Source organism: Chiloscyllium punctatum, unplaced genomic scaffold (assembly GCF_047496795.1).
Source record: "Chiloscyllium punctatum isolate Juve2018m unplaced genomic scaffold, sChiPun1.3 scaffold_121, whole genome shotgun sequence".
NCBI lineage: Eukaryota > Metazoa > Chordata > Chondrichthyes > Orectolobiformes > Hemiscylliidae > Chiloscyllium > Chiloscyllium punctatum.
In genome coordinates this window covers 384,269-400,981 of record NW_027309855.1, presented here as the reverse complement: position 1 = coordinate 400,981, position 16,713 = coordinate 384,269, and positions in this window count along the sequence as shown.

Genomic DNA, 16,713 nt, shown 5'->3' with positions numbered 1-16,713 from the left:
TGAATTCTGCTATTCATCATATTTTATTTTATGAAAGCCAATTACTCCTCCACTGTCTTAATTATATATGTACAAACAAATAGAAAAGACAGTTAATTTTAGCTTACTTGCCATAAGATTAGTAATATGACTTATGTTATAAAGTTCGTTATATTGTGCAAAATTATACAGCTACTCTTTCTGTCAGGACTTTATAATTAATGGGCAGTCAACATCATACCGTGAAGTTAATTCCTAAAACTAGCTAACTTCAAATCTCAGTCTAAATGCTTTTCTATAATGTTTTTAGTAGGCATTGGTTACATGTATCAAACTTATGTTGCAAATTTCCCCTATTATACTCAAGAATCTGTAATTAGAACCTTTGTTTAATATTCTGAGTAACTGTAAAATAATAACTATATCTGACAAATGAACTCTTCTGTTGTCATGATAGCTGCTTAGTGAGGTAACTGGGCTGCACCCTGCAGCTGCTGTGTATTCATTTCCTGCGACAATAATCCTTTCATTTATGAAGATCAGGATTGGTCATTTGTCTGCATGTCGGCATGCTCTTATTAAGAAATGTCTGGAATGCTGTAGTCCTGGCGTTGGAGTAGGTCAATTGGTAGTGTGCTTTCTTTTAATTTAAGGCTGGAACAGAATGTTCGTCTAGTTTATCATCCCCTGACACCTTGTATTTTAGTTCTAAGGTAGGCTGCCTGTTTTTGATTGTCAGGCATTTTGTATGAGCCAATATGGACCATTCTATTCCAGGTTGGGGCAAGCCATGCCCAGGACAGCAAATTAACTAAGATTCAAGTATTGAAATAAAAATCACCATTCGCTATCATTGGTTTCTGTACAATGCAATACGTTTACGTTACTGAGCCTTAATTTCACACTTAAAGCTGGATATACTGGAATTGATCAATTCTTAAATATTAGATATAAGCAACAATTAATCTTAGAAACATTTCATAGCAAACTTAAAAATGATTAGAAATCTCATATAGCTGCCCGTCATGTGTAAAAATGAACAGCATTTGTTGGAGTAATCAGACGTCTCTTAATATGTAAGGACGAATATTAATCCAATAATTTCTGTGAACATTCAAATGAGAAGGGACCAGATATTATCTTTGAGTGTTGGATAGGGAATCATTAATTAGGTTGTGTTTGTGTTATCCTGGAATAAGGGAACTACTATCCTTTTTTTTAATATTGACACTAAGAAATACTGGAATAAATTAAAATGTGAATTTGGCGATGTTTGTTGCAAAATCTAAACTGAATTGCTGTGTGATTTTTGGAATGACAATGAATTGATAATTAATTTTAGAACTTTGGCAAAGTAAATGATTCAATATTGCTAAATGGATTTGCTTTGATGTTGACTAGATATTTCTTAATCTGTCAGCTGAGACTGCAAATTCTGGCATGATGATATGGAAAGACATTAGACATTCAGTGGATGTTGATCAGAAATGGTTTGTCATTCAAAATTCTCAGATCTTCAAGATTTCTATACTTGGTTTCTCTACTTTTCTTCTGGAGAAATATAATATATAACAAGAACAAATTCTGCATTGTATTTAATTCATGCAATTTTTCATATCATCAATATTTAGACATTTGAGTCAGAATTATAAAGAAAATAAGTCAATAAGGAGGGTTTATTTTTACAGAAACATACAGTCAACAGCATTTATCAACGTATTTGTTTCAATAGTGTCTCTGAATAAACAGATAAATACGTTTAATGGGAATCTGTTGACAATGAATGAGCCACAATTACATTGTTATCATAAGTTTTGGATTGGAAATCTATCAGAAAAAAAATCCTATATTCAGGACTAGCTTCATCTCGATAAATGTTACTCGTAGTATCCTCAGTCAGAAGAAATAAGGTGTCATCATGGGTCTGGAAAAGATCTAGTGTTTAAATTATAATAAGGTTTCTCTTACATATCTTTGGATCTGGTGAGACTGTGATGTTTGCTGTGATAATTAAACCTGAGAACAATTAGACACGTACAAAGTGTTTTTCACCGAACAGTAATTAGGTGGTCTTGAAGACCATTAGGAGTACTTTGACTTCAATAATGTTGAGCTGATTTCCATGATCAGGGAAATGTTTCACAACATTTTACCAAAATTCAGGATTCTAAGCATTCAATGGGTTTCGTACAAAACACCCTTCACTTGTCATAATTTTCAAGCGAGGTGTATAACGCTCAGACATTGGATGCAAGTCAAGGTGCCAGGAAGTCTGCTTCAAACTCTCCAAAGCACAACTCTCGGGCTGGTTGTGATTGGATCTCTCGAACCTTTGTGACCTCTTTGACTGGGCTTTCCACAGTTTTCTAGACCTGATTATTTTGTCTAATGTTTGATTTAGTTTGGCCTTTTTAGCTCCGATTTCTCCAGCTGTAGGAATATTTAGAATGTTCAATTATGGGCGATAGGTCACTTGACCTTAGTGGACAGGTAAAATATGGTTCACTTATTGTTTTAATAACGAATTGAGAATGAATCTTTTCATTTTAACAAATAAAAGTTTCAATTTTTTCGGTGGTTTGCAATGACATTGATTAGATACTCATTAAGAGAGATCAATTGACAATTATAAGCTATTTGCAGGATTAATGAATTGAAAAAGGATACAGACATCCAAAGATTTTTTTGAAAGGCATTGCTTTTTCATTCAAATATCTCGGATGTTCAAGAGGTCAATATAGCTGTTTATTGGTTCTCTTGCCCAGATAATAATTTATAATTCATATCGCTTTTATTGTGCCTGGAATTTTGAGATTTGTCTCAAAGTTAAGAAGAAAACGAGGAGCATTTAATATGAGAACTTGAGTGAATAGAAAGCACAGTAAAGTTAAATTACAGAGTGTGAGAAACACAGCTCACTCACTTCAATAATTTCAGTCCAAGACCAGATCTGAAGCAATCAGTATTGGACGCTTGCAAGCGTGGTGCCTGGAATAAGGCACACAGTGTTTAGCAAATACATATCTTGTATAGGATTCACTACTCCAAATCGGGTGCCCATTACTATTGTTTCTCGCTTGCCTTATCCGGCCTTGTGCATAACAATGTACAAGTTTTATTTCGCCATTTCACCGGATCCTGCTGCGGCCCACTGTTAGGTATATCCTCCATCACCTCTATCTAAATCCATCACTTGTGACATTTCCTCCCTTTTCCCAACCATATTGATCCTTATGACCATTTAATTGGGGTTTGCTTTTGTGTTTTTGCAAAAGTGGGCAACAGATGCTTATAACTACTGCTTGTACAAGCATATTTGGCTTAACCTACATCCCACCAGCACCTTATCTCGTTGTCTGTAATATCTACCATTGTTTGCAGGCACGTTTCATTCTTGTATGCACATTTTAGCTAATACTAAAACAATTATATATTTCCTCCACATAATTTTCATTCTTGTTGATTCAGCTCTTGGTTGAAACAATTATACACTGGTGTGAGTGCATTTACCTTGCATAAATAATTATGATTGCAGAAGTAACACTGCTTTACCTAGATCCTACAATTTCCCCCTTTTTCTTTAATTACCATTTGTTATCTTCTGCACTTTTCTTTTAAGCATTGCCCCCAAAATTCACAAGCATCATTCCGGAGATTTCATCCATCTTGGTCTCACTCATCCCTCATTATTTAATCGACAAAGTTCCTCTGCCTGATTGCCTTTTCGGGGCATTTGTTTTATTAAAGCTGTCTCAATCAGTCTTTGGGTAAGTCTTCGTATACAGGGCATGATACAACAGCCAATGGCTACCAATACCCCGACTATTGCTATCAGGGAAGTAAGGATGGAAACCACCACCCCCTTCCATTTTCCAAACCATGATTCAATCCATCCCGTGAGAGATGTGTCTACTCCTGAACTCTCAGCCAGTTACTCTGCTAAGGCAGTCAATCCCCTTAATGCCCGAGTAATTTAACCAGCAGGTGTAGTGTTATTAGGAATAAAGTTGCAACAGCTTCTTCCTGACATCACACACACACAGACTTTTTCTGCTAAAATCATACCAAGGGCCATTCTGTTTTCTCATGCCATCCTACTTGTCACATCAAGCTGTTCTGATATTCCTTCAACTGCATCACTTGTATAATTTATAAATTTCTGTTGATTATAGAAAATGTAATTTATCCAATCTACACTTTCTGTGCCTCTCTTAACAATTCATCTAATGGTGTTTCGCTCCTCCCTTCTATCTTCAGTGTCTTTCTCTGTGTCTGGCCATACCTTTGTCACAAAATGTACTTTGAAAAGACCCACTGGGTCCTCAGGATTCATTCCAGAGTATTTCTGCATTGAGTCTCTTAATCTTTGTAAGAAAGCTAAGGGAGTCTCATCTTTCTCCTCTGTAACTTCAAAGGCTTTATTCAAATTCTGTGACTTCGGAACTGACACTCTTATACCTTTTAGCATCAGGTCTTTCAATTCCCTCGTTTCTTCCCTATGCTCTGGGTTTTTATTTTCCCACTGGGTGTCTCTGAGGGGAAACTCCGTCTCTTCCTGTCCAGTATCCCCATCCCCAATGGGAAGTTCCCTGTCCCATATTTTAATGGCTGCTCCTGGCAAAGTCCCCTTTCTTCCCCAGTAAATAGTATATTCAAAATAGACATTAACTCAGTCCACGTATACAGACAGGGCCCCAAGAATTGATCAATTTTTTCAGGCAACCTGACCGGATACTCAACCAGGACCTTCATCTCCTTTTTAAACGTTCTGACCTCCCCACTGGTGAAGGGGGCACTTACAAACCCAACCTCTTTGTACCCTATTGGTACCTCCCGTTCTTCCCCTTTTTTTTGCTTTTGTTTTTCCCCCTTAGGCTTTGGTTCAGATACTCCAGAGGCCTTCTCTACATCTACTTTATCTTCCCTTTCTTTTGCTGAGGATTGAGGGTCGGGAAAAACAACATCCCCGTCCACCGCCCCTTCGTCCTCCTCTTGAGGGTCATCCATTACCTGTCCCTGTCGGTCTGTCTCTCCTCCTCCCCCATTTTCACCTCATCTGATTTTATGGTACGTGGGGGGGCGGGGAGGGGGAGAGTGCAAGCAGGCAAATGGATCCCAGGGACTGGGTGGGGCAGAGGGGGAATCCTTTGTCTTTACTACCATCATTCCCAAACTGCCCTTCCAACAGGACACATAGTCCGCCTCCTCTTGACTAAAAGTTTGTTTTTTATTCGCATGCAAATCTAAATTCTGAAATACACAATCGTCATCCGAATATACTTTGGCCAGAAGACAGCCGGATGAAGAATTGGTTCTTTGGTCCATACTAAACAAAAATATTTAATCATTTTCTTTTTATCTTTTTCCCTTGTACAAGTCTTACTTGTCCATTCCCGCAACATCCTCCCCAACGGACTTTCAGGAGGAATGTTACCAGGGACGTTTTCTTCCTTTACTCCGTGACAGTTCGACTTACTCTGTCTACCCCCCATTTCCCGGGGCCCTCACCAGTCCCTCAGCGATTAAATACCCCTTTTCCCGGCCACCAAGGCAATACTTAAAAGTCAGTTTTCTGACGTTGTCTGTGCACAGAGTTGCCTGGCCCCTTTTTTCTCAAGTTTTTTTATCGACCTCCTTTCACTGTCTGATTCAGATATCTCTCTTGTGCGATTCGTACCAGTCGCCCAAGGGAGCGGACAAAACCGGGACCAGAAACTGCTCCTCAATTGTGAATGGTGGGCATCTTCCCAGTGTCCAGGGCCAGCCACTCCTCCCGGGGATGGAAGAATATCCCGGACAATCCCCCAGTTGTGAGAAACTTCAATAATCTCAGTGCGAGACAAGATCTGAAGCAATCAGTATGTTTATTATATGCTTGCAATCGTGGTGCCTGAAATAGACACGCAGAGTTTAGCAAGTACATAGGAGTCACTACTCCAAACCCGGTGCCCATTACTATTGCTTCTCTCTTGCCTTATCCGGCGTTGTGCATAACAAAGTACAGGTTTTACTTGGCCTTTTCACCACATCCTGGCTGTGGTCTACTGTTAGGTATATCCTCATTCACTGCGATCTATTTCACCCACTTGTGACATTTCCTCCCTTTCCCCAAACATATTGAATCTTACGACTTTTTAATTGGGGTTTGTTTTCTGTTTTTGCAGAAATGGGAAACAAATGCTTGTAACTACTGCTTGTACAAGCATATCTGGCTTAACCTATATCCTCACGGCACCTTAACTATTTGTCTGTACCATCTACCATTGTTTGCAGGCACCTTTCATTCTTGTATGCACATTTTAGCTAATATGAAAACAATTATATATTTCCTTCACATAGGTATCATTCTTGTGGACTCAGCTCTTGATTGAAACAATTGTGCACTGCTGTGAATTCATTTACCTTGCATAAGTAATTATGATTGCAGAAGTAACAATACTTCACCTGTAATGCACAGTTGGTCGTGTAGTGAACAAAGAATAACAAAGAATACAGAAAATGTGCAGCCCAGCAATAGGCCCTTTGGACGGCCAAGCCTGAGCCAATCCAAATAAACTATCTAAACATGTCGTCCAATTTCTAAGCATCCATATCCCTCTGCTCCTCACTTACTTGTGCATCTGTCCAGGCGCACCTGAAATGAATCTACCATGTCTGCCTCTACTACCTCTGCTGGCAATGCATTCCAGCACCTACCACCCTCTGTGTAAAATAATTTCCATGTCTATCTCCCTTAAACGTTTCAACTCTCTCATTGAATGCTTGACCCCTCATTATTGAATCCTTCATCTTGGGAAAAAGCTTATCTCTATCCATCCTGTCTGTGCTTATCTCTCTCACCCTTCATGATATTGTAGACCTCAATCAGGTCCCCTCAATCTCGTTGTTTCTAATGAAACAGAAGTAACCTACTCAACCTCTCTTCAGAGCTTGCATCTTCCATACCTGGCGACATCTGCATAAACCTTCTCCGCATTCTCTCCTAAACGTCCAAATAATTTTGGTAATTTGGCGACCAGAACGGTACAGAGTATTCTAAACGCGACCGAACCAAACTCTTGTACAATTTTAGCAGGACTTGCCTCCTCTTATACTCAATGCCCTATCCGGTGAAGGCAAGCATGCCATATGCCTTCTTGACCACTCTATCCACCTGTGCAGTCACCTTCAGGGTACAAAGGAACTGAACTCCCAGATCTTCCTTATCATCAAGTTTACCCAAGGCTCTTCCGTTTATCGTATACCTGGCTCTGGAATTTGACTTCCCAAAATCATCACCTCACATTTGCTTGGATGGAACGCCATTTACCACTTCTCCGCTCAACTCTTCTGTTTATCTATATTCCCCTTCATTCTTTGACAGTCCCCTCTGTTTTCTGGCTACTCCACCAATCTTTGTGTCATCTGCAAATGTAGTGGTGAGATACTGGGCTAGCAACCCTTGGAGATTGGAACATGGCAGTTGTTCATCCCATGCAGCAAGGAACCATGTTTGGATGCTTGTTCCCAGTGAAGTACCACTGTTTCCTGATGTAGATCAATCATTCAAACTGTTTTTTGGGAGTAATGATTTAGACGTTTACTGATGATACATAGTCGTGTAGTTGACTATGATGGGTAATGTCAGGGGCCGCAGGGATGTATCCATCAGGTGGAAAGGAAAAATAGTGAATGGAATTGAATCCAGACCAATGAGTGGTAGTGAATTTGGGGAGTTGTAACAATAACAGTGAGGATTCTGAGTGGTGTACAGGAACAACGAGATCTTGGAGTGGACATTCACAGATCCCTGAAGAATGTTAGACAGGGAGATAAGTTGTTAGGGATGTTTTTTGGATATTTTCTGCTGTTGACCACAGACTGTGGATGATATTCGATCTTTAGCAACTGCCAGTTTAGGAAGCAACTAAAGGAACGAGCACAAGTCTGGTCCATGCAATAATCTACATTTTTAAACATTGAAAGATGAAAGATAGAGGGCTGAAGTATCAATCTTTGCCCATCAAACTACTGCACCACTCAATGAATTTACCACTCATTCCTCTCCAGGTCATGCTGGTATGTACCTTAGAGGGTAATTTGCAAATGGTGAAGGTTCAGTGCATCTTCAACCTTGTCCTTATAGTCAGTACAACATTTGAGCTTTGAAGGTTCTGTCAATAAAGCCTAGATGACTTACTCCAGTGAATCTTCTATGTGGTGCACTCTGCTACAATTGTGCCTTAGCAGTTAATGGATGAAATATTCAGGTGTTGAACAATATACAGTTCAGTGACTGCATTGTCGTGGAGGGTGCCCAGTTCCTTCAGTGGTATTGAAGCTACACGCCCCTCGGCAAATGGAGAGAGTTCTGTTCAACATCTAATTTGTGTGTTGCAGACGATGTAGGCTTCACGGAGACAAGAGTTGAGTTAATAATCAAACAAAGTCGACCCACGGACAGGTTTTTGTCTTCAACTTCTTTATATGGGCGGTCAGGTTCCATTTCTCCTAAATACTAGCTTCCAGGACGATAACACGGAGGAATTCAGTTACATTGAAGCCATTGAATGTCAATCAAATATGATTAGATTCTCATTTGTCAGAGTTATCTTCGCTGTATTTGGTCCTGTGGGTCAATCCAATTCTAATCACTTTCTGATTTCAAGTTCCAATTCCCGTCGGCGCCTGAAATATCAACCCGTTTCCTCGCCGAAATTTCTCCACCTGTCTTAATAATATGTAAGGTACAGCACAGACTTACTAACATGTTGCTAACTCTGTATACAGTAGAACTTCGTGAAATGATTGGTGAGGCTGGGATTATTCTCCTTCAAACAAAGGACGAGGAGGGGAACTTTATAATCACATAATAACAATTATAAATGGGACCTTGACAGGGTAGATACGGGCAGGTGGCTTGCTCTGTGCTCTGAGGAGAGCACCAGAGGTCATAATCTCAGAATTAGATATTGCCCATTCAATTCAGAACTGAGGAGTAATTCCTTCGTTCAGGGGTCAAAGAATCTGTGGCATTTTCCAATAACCGCTGTTGAGACTGTGTGGTTGGGTATTTTCAAACTGTGCCAGATAGTTAATCAGAAAGATGATGAAACTTTGTCGAGCTAAGTGAGCAGAAAGGGATTCAAGACTAGCAGAGCAACTATGTTAAAAATCACACAACACCAGGTTATAGTCCAACAGGTTTAATTGGAAGCACACGAGCTTTCCGAGCGACGCTCCTTCATCAGGTGATAGTCAGGTGACTATCACCTGATGAAGGAGCATCGCTCCGAAAGCTAGTGCTTCCAATTAAACCTGTTGGACTATAACCTGGTGTTGTGTGATTTTTAACTTTGAACACCCCAGTCCAACACTGGCATCTCCAAATCAGATCATCCACGAGTTCGTTGAATGGTGGGGCAGACTCCTTGGGCTGAATAGCATACTTCCATTTGGTTTAACTTTTCGTCTAACGCCTTATTTTATTCATAAGTTCAGAAGTGTGAGGGGATGGGATGAAGTGACAGAAAAGGTTTATTAAACAGATCAGACAGATCAGGAACAAAGCTCATAAACTCAGGAAGAAAAAATGTGCTGCGACCTGGGGGCAACAAATGATACTGGGCACAGCACAGGTGGCTGTGTACAGAAGCTGTGATTGCTGAAGGAAGTTGCTCGATCTTATATAGTTGGCAACGTCAATGATCACGCTGGATGATGGATCGTTGTATGATTCACACACAGCAGAAATTTGTGAAAGAATGAAAGGTTCGTTTCATTGGAGAAATTTTCTGCGGTTCCAATTCCGAGTGACTGTTTGAAATACTGATCAGATTTTTGTGTGAAGTATCAGGTTAAAATACTCATGAACAACCCCACTGGATAAACTTGTGCTCCCGATCTCTTGTTATTTTTTTTCTCTTTGTTTCGATGTATAATCATAGAAAGACACGATGGAATGTCGGGCGGAAAGAAAAATGCTTTCCTTCTCATTACACCAATTTCATCTACAATTGAATAGAATGACTGCTCTTACTCTTCATTTCGACATTCATGTGGTGTCGATTATTTGTGAATCTCCTTTGCAGTGAAGGGCAAGAACAAGATTCTCGATCCAGTGTATACCAGACGTGGGAGGTGCAAAGGAAAACCGCGATGCGTAAAGTTAGCAACCAGAGTGTGACTCGAACCCATGAATGTGGAGTACAGCGGTATAATAACCCAGCACCGTAATCTCACAGTCTCCTCTGCACATTTTGTAATGGGGTGACATGTGACCTCATCAGGTTACATGTGCTGAAAGTCATGGATGAGAAAGTTCCAGAGCGGAGTCGAATCCACACCATTGTGTTACTGCTTTCACGAGAATTATAATAACAGCAAATTCCAATAAATAGCCATGCTGATCAGAATGAATAGCTGTCATTAATACATTGAGTCAGAACTGTGTCAGAATGAAACAGGACAAGGATTTTCCGTCATATTTACACTTACATTTGACTCATAATTACTTCAGTCACTTTCTCTCTCAGGTGAAGAAGCAGCCATGGTGAGTGAAATAAAGGCGATGTTGTTGCTCAATGGCCTTTCTCATATGGCTGAACATGAATTGGATTAAATCGCAAGAAATGCTGATTTGTTCATTTCATTTTAATTTTGCTGAATTCTCACAATGTTCGTTGTAATTATCAGAAGTTAATTAGATATATCTCATTGGAACGATTAATGTTGTATTCAAATTTGCTCTGACTTTATTTCAGCTTAAGGAAAATACTGCTTAGAAAAACAAAGGGTTAAAGCGCAAAAGAAAACCCACCAGTTTTGTTGCTCGTTGCTTTGGCAGATTTCACTGAGTATTAAATGGATCAAACATCATGGTGTTTGTTCTCACATCCTTAACGCATGTGATGAAAGCAGGAAGTCGATCTCCAAGCAACTGGTCACTTCCTATGCATTATGTTCCGTTCACAATAAATAAAATTCCACTCAGTTCCATTTACAATGCTTTAGGTGGAATATTATGCCAAATCTTTCAAAATGCAGAGTTTTGGAACCGAATCTTATTCAGTTGCACACATGAAAGAAATTTCTTTACATTTAAAGACAACCAACTTAGACATTGTTTCCCTGCAACTTCTGACCGACTACACCCCAACCCTACACCTTCACCTAGCCACACGCTGTCTCTCTCCTTGTGAAATTTATTCCTTGTATGTCACCAAATGTGCCTTTCCAAATATTTTGAAAAACAGATTCTCGGAGTGACAGCGATTCATTTCTCATCATTTCTTTGTCCTTCAAAGGTTTTTATCAAAGGCTTTGAATGCCTGACATCTCGATGTTTACTGACTTGAAAGAGGGAATTTTCCACCTATTTACTCTGTCCAAACATTTCAGAAGCTGAATAAATCCAATTAAGTCTTCCTTGGTTCAGGGATAATGGTTCTCAATTTTTAAAGAAGACAAGTGAATAAAATCTCATCCTCAGTACAGCTCCATCAGCATCTTCTCTAATGGCTAACCCTAGTAAATAGCGTCATTATCAATTCATAGAATCATGGAATACGACATTGCAGAAAGAGCATTTCAGTCAATCGAGCCAGTGTCGACTCTCTGAAGAGCATCTCACCCAGATCCAGCTCCCCTCCCTATTTCCTGATATTTCACCTGAAGAAGGGGAATCCCTCCCCCTTATGATTTCAAATAAACCTGTTGGAGTATAACCTGACGTCCTGTGACTTCTGACCTTATCCCCACCTTCCCCGTGGCTAATTCACCTAACTTACTTAATTCAGTCCTGGACACGAGAGGTCAATTTAACTTTGCCAATCAACCTAACCGTCACACTGAATAGCAGTGCGAATTACTGAGACAATGTTCCATCATACTGAGCAAATGCTGTATCATTTTTAATGGCTTTATACCCTGGTTACAGCCTCATCAAAACAAATGAACCCAAATTCAATGTATTGAAACGCTAATCTGTCCTTTACAATTTCATTCGTGCTGCGGGAAATGTTTCTGCACTCATATTTGAATGCGTTTATGTTGTTTCTTCCTCGGCTTCCTGCTTCTAGTAAACACTTCAATCCGGAACAAGTCTGTCAAACGTTCTTCATTCCAACGCAGTCACAAGGTGAAGTTTGCAGAAGTCACGTGTTTGGCTGTTCACTGACACTCTGCCTCCCTGAGAGTTGCAGCCCTTTCCCACACTAATTCAGGCAGCACTGTCCTTCCTGTAACATGCCCCATCGAGAATGGAACGACAAGTATCAGTACCCGCACTTGGGAATGGAGCGACAGTTTTAAAACGTTTACACTGTCCCCAGCAGAAAATTGAGCCCTGTGACAGGCGGGGCAGCTAACCATTATACTACTGAGGACAAGAGTGTCAAAGGAGGCCCTTCAAATGTGGCCACACTTGTCAAAAACAACTGCCTAATTAACTGAATCCCATTTCACAATGCTTACCCCACTGCCTTAAATGTCTTGGCTTCAAAAGTTCATATCTGAATATTTATTCAGGTTATAAGGGTTTCTGCCGCTCTGAAATATGCAGACAGTGTATTCCAAATTCCAACCACCCACTGGCTGATAAAGCTTTTCCGCACATCTTCTCAAAGCTTTCTGTCTTTCTCCTTAAGTCTCTGGCCCCTGCTAATCGATCCCTCCATCAATGGGAAACTCGTTCAGTCAACCCTGTCCATACCCTAACTCAATCATGTCTTGTCTACATCTCCTTTACACTGCGACAAACACTCCACTCTGTCCTGTCTTTCTTCACAACTGAAACTCTTCAGCCCAAACAATATCCCGGGAAATATCTCCTGCAATTTTCTCAGTGTGATCACATCCCTGATATAATGTGACTTGCAAAACTGCACACAACACTCCTGCTTGAGCTTAATGAGCATTTGTTTCAAAATTTCTGGATTAGTGTGAGGGCGATTCTGGCTAAGCAGAATGTATTACCCATTCCGAATTGCCCAGAGGACAGTTGAGACTCAACCATATTTTTATGAGTCTGAAGTCACATGCAGCCCAGACCAAGTAAGGATAGCAAATTCAATCCCGAAATGACATCAGTGAAACAGATTTTGTTTTCAACAATTGTCAATGGATCTATAGTAGTCATTAGATTCTTCCTTGCAGATATTTTTTGAATCCAAATTTGACGATCATGACATGGTGGGATTCAAGCCCGAGTACCCAGACTATTACCTCGGTCTCTGGATTATCAGTCCTATGAAATTATCACAAGACCAACACAGAAAGCCATAAAAGCTGATCTTTAACAATAAAATGTCTTTTCACCAAAACTGTCCTGGGTATTTTCCATGAGCCTGACGCTACAATTGTATCTGGCCTATGTCAGTAAAAGCTGCTACATGGAGATTGACTTCACAACCACGGTATCCAAATGGATCGACTTGTTTGAAGCTCCCGATGGTGGGATTGGGGCACGTTCACCCAACAACAGTAACCACAGCAGCAGCACAGAGAGAACAGTATGAATGTGAAAGAGAGTGATAGATTGTGCATTGCCTCAGAGAAATGGGGGGAGGGACGGTCAGGAGGTTTAATGATCGTGGGAAGGACCGGAATCTCTGACAACGGGTGCGTTTGAATTCTGATATATGAAACGCAGAGATGCGAGAGAGCGGAATTTGAAGGTAAAACAATTAATTTATTAACGTGTATCACAAAAAGGACAACGGAGAGAACACTTAGTGCCGTGATTTGGTTTCAAATCGAGGTTGCTGTGGTCACAATGCAAAATACCGACAACCACGATCACAGTAACCACAGAACAGGATGCTTGCAAGCAGAAATAAGTACACTAGCAGAGAAAATGTTCGGAAGAACAGCAAATGTACAATATCAGTACTCAGCGAACAGTGACAGACATGTGGGAACTGAGAATGAGCTGAATCTATCAGCTGGATGTCCTCAGAGGCTGTGGAGATCCCTTGAATGAGAATGTTGAAAACTGAGATTGATCGATTTCGACAAAACATCCAAGACTCGAGGGGCCATACAGGGTATTGTTGAAATGTTTGCTTCAATAGCATTTTAGCTTAACATCAGCACAGCCGCCCAGATCCAACCGGAAATGGGAATGGGAATGCGTGCGCGGAGTTACTCTCTGGTTCCAGTGATGCAATAGGTGAGCGTCCTGTCCTTCTACGATGGTATAGAGGCGCAAGAAATTCCTTGGTTGAGTGTGCTCCTGCTCAAGGGAACGGTTGTTCCCGTTTATAGTCTCATAGCGATTTCCAGTGCATCTTGCTAAGACAGCTGAGTGGCACAAGTGGAGCGTGTTGAGCCCTTAACTTTGCAGTGGTGGGTTTAAAAGATGATTTTGCTGTTTGGATCTGTGTTTCCGACACTGGTGGTGGCAGCTACATTTGCTCGCATCAGCTCAGTATCAGTTTCTTCCACACAGTCAAGACTTCAACCTGGAGAAGGTGGTGTTGGGGTAATATTTTAAACTCGTCATCCTTGGGGGTTGGAACACGGAAAGGGTGATGTTTAAGTTCGACGAATAAAACCTGAAATGCAAGCCTGACCTCAGGAACAGAGATCATGACTTTAATTTCCTGCAATCTCATTCATCCATGTCCCTTATGCAGGGGATTCTACCATCTTCACCCAGTCCTGCCTACGAGAGACTCCAGGACCAGGAAAAAAACATTAGCTGACCCTTAATCCAAGAATCCCCACTGTGAGGGAAGCAGACTTGTCGGCCCTTCCAGTCCACACATTCATCCGAAGCGCATCACACCAGACCCCACGGTATTCCCTATCCCATAAGCCTGCATTTTCCATTGTTGATCCCTGTAACTGGCACATCTTAAGTCAGAGGGAGAAATAAAAACACAAACACACAGAGAATGTGCAGACTGCCCACAGACAGACACCCGAGGCTGAGATCCCACCCGGGTTTGTGGTGCAGCCAGACAGCAACGAACGAGGGGCGAAGAATAAATGTTGTCCTGACCAGTGATACTCACACCCTGTGGGTTAATGAGAAACAATGAAAACACCTTAACAACATGGAAAACGGGATTTGTATCTGTGTGGACACAATTTGAAAGGATCGTTCACCCTGGGTAGAAAAAAAAGACGATGATACCACAGAAAAAGCAGGGCAATGTGGGAACTTCTGGAAGGGATTCAATTAACCACAGAAATGGAAACTCATTTAATCAGTAACACTGGGGAGAGACCGTTCACCACTCCCATGTGTGGGAAGGGATCACTGAGCAAAACAAACTCCGAGACGCCAGCAGGACTACATATCCTATCAGTTGTTCGATTATGCTATCAATGCTGCTGTTAATCCCAAACAGCTATTTGCTCCATAGCGTCAATCATAGAGTCATACAGCATGAAAACAGGCCCGTCAGTCCAAACAATCCATGCTGTACATACTGCCAAACTAACCTTGTCACATCTGCCTCCTCCTGTACCCGTTAAGTGGTTATAATGCCCTTGTAGTTTTATTACTGTGTTGTTAATCCAAAAAAACAGGTAATATTTTGGGCACAAAGAATTCAAGTCCTGGCATGACAGATGGTGGAGTTTGAATTCAATACGCACCTGGAATTGAAGAGTCTCGTGATGACCTGAATCAGTTGTGTGGAAAATCCCATCTGATCCACTCATGCCAGTTCGGGAAGCAAACTGTCATATTCATCTGCTCTGTCTCACAGGAGACTCCAGATGGATAATACCGTGGTTGACTCTTAAGTGTCCTCTGGGAAATAACTGACGTACTCGGCATGAATACATTTATTTTAAAAATCCCACTTTCCCATTCATCTTTGGAATCAATTGTCCATTAAATGTTGCAAACGTACGCTCATCCATTACTTCCTCAGCAAGTTAATTACACACGTTAAACACCTTCCCTATAAAAATGCCGCACGTCTTTTTTTTAAATCTCTTTTCATCTTAAACATATGCCCTCTCGTCTTGAAATCCCCCTCCTGGGAAAAGGCAGCTATCATTAACTCTAAACTTGTCTCTCAATAATTCATAAACTTCTGTCAGGTCGCCGCTCAAACCCCTAACCGAGAGTGAAAACAGTCTCAACTGGGAGAAAGTGAGAACTGCAGATGAGAGATCAGAGTCGAGAGTGTTGTGCTGGGAAAGCACAGCAGATCAGGCAGCATTTGAGGAGCAGGAGAATCGACGTTTCGGGAAAGAGCCTGATGAACGACACTTGCGCGAAAAAAAAATATTCTCCTGCTCCTCGGATGCTGCCTTACCTGATGTGGTTTTCCAGCACCCCAATCTCGAATCTGAAAATAGTCTCAGCCTATCCAGCCTTTCATTATCACTCAAACCTTCCACAGGCAACATGCGTGTATACCTTTTGTGAACCTACTCCAGCGGAATAATATCATTCCCACAACTGGGCGACAAGAACTGGACATAAAATTCCAGAAGACGCCTCAACAATGTCCTGCAAAACTTCAACATAACGTCCCAACTACTATACACAAAGGACTGAGCAATGAAGGGACGTATGTTAAATGCCTTTGAACCATCTTGTCTGTTGGTAATGCAAATTACAAGGAATTATGTACCTGCACTCCGAGCTTCCCTGTTCTCCAACATCCGCAAAGCCATACTCTTTTTGTTGTACCAAAATGCAATACCTTCCATTTATCCAGATTGAACTCCATGTTACATTTTTCAGTCCAACGACTCATTGGATTAAGATCCTTTTGAAACTTAGATCAT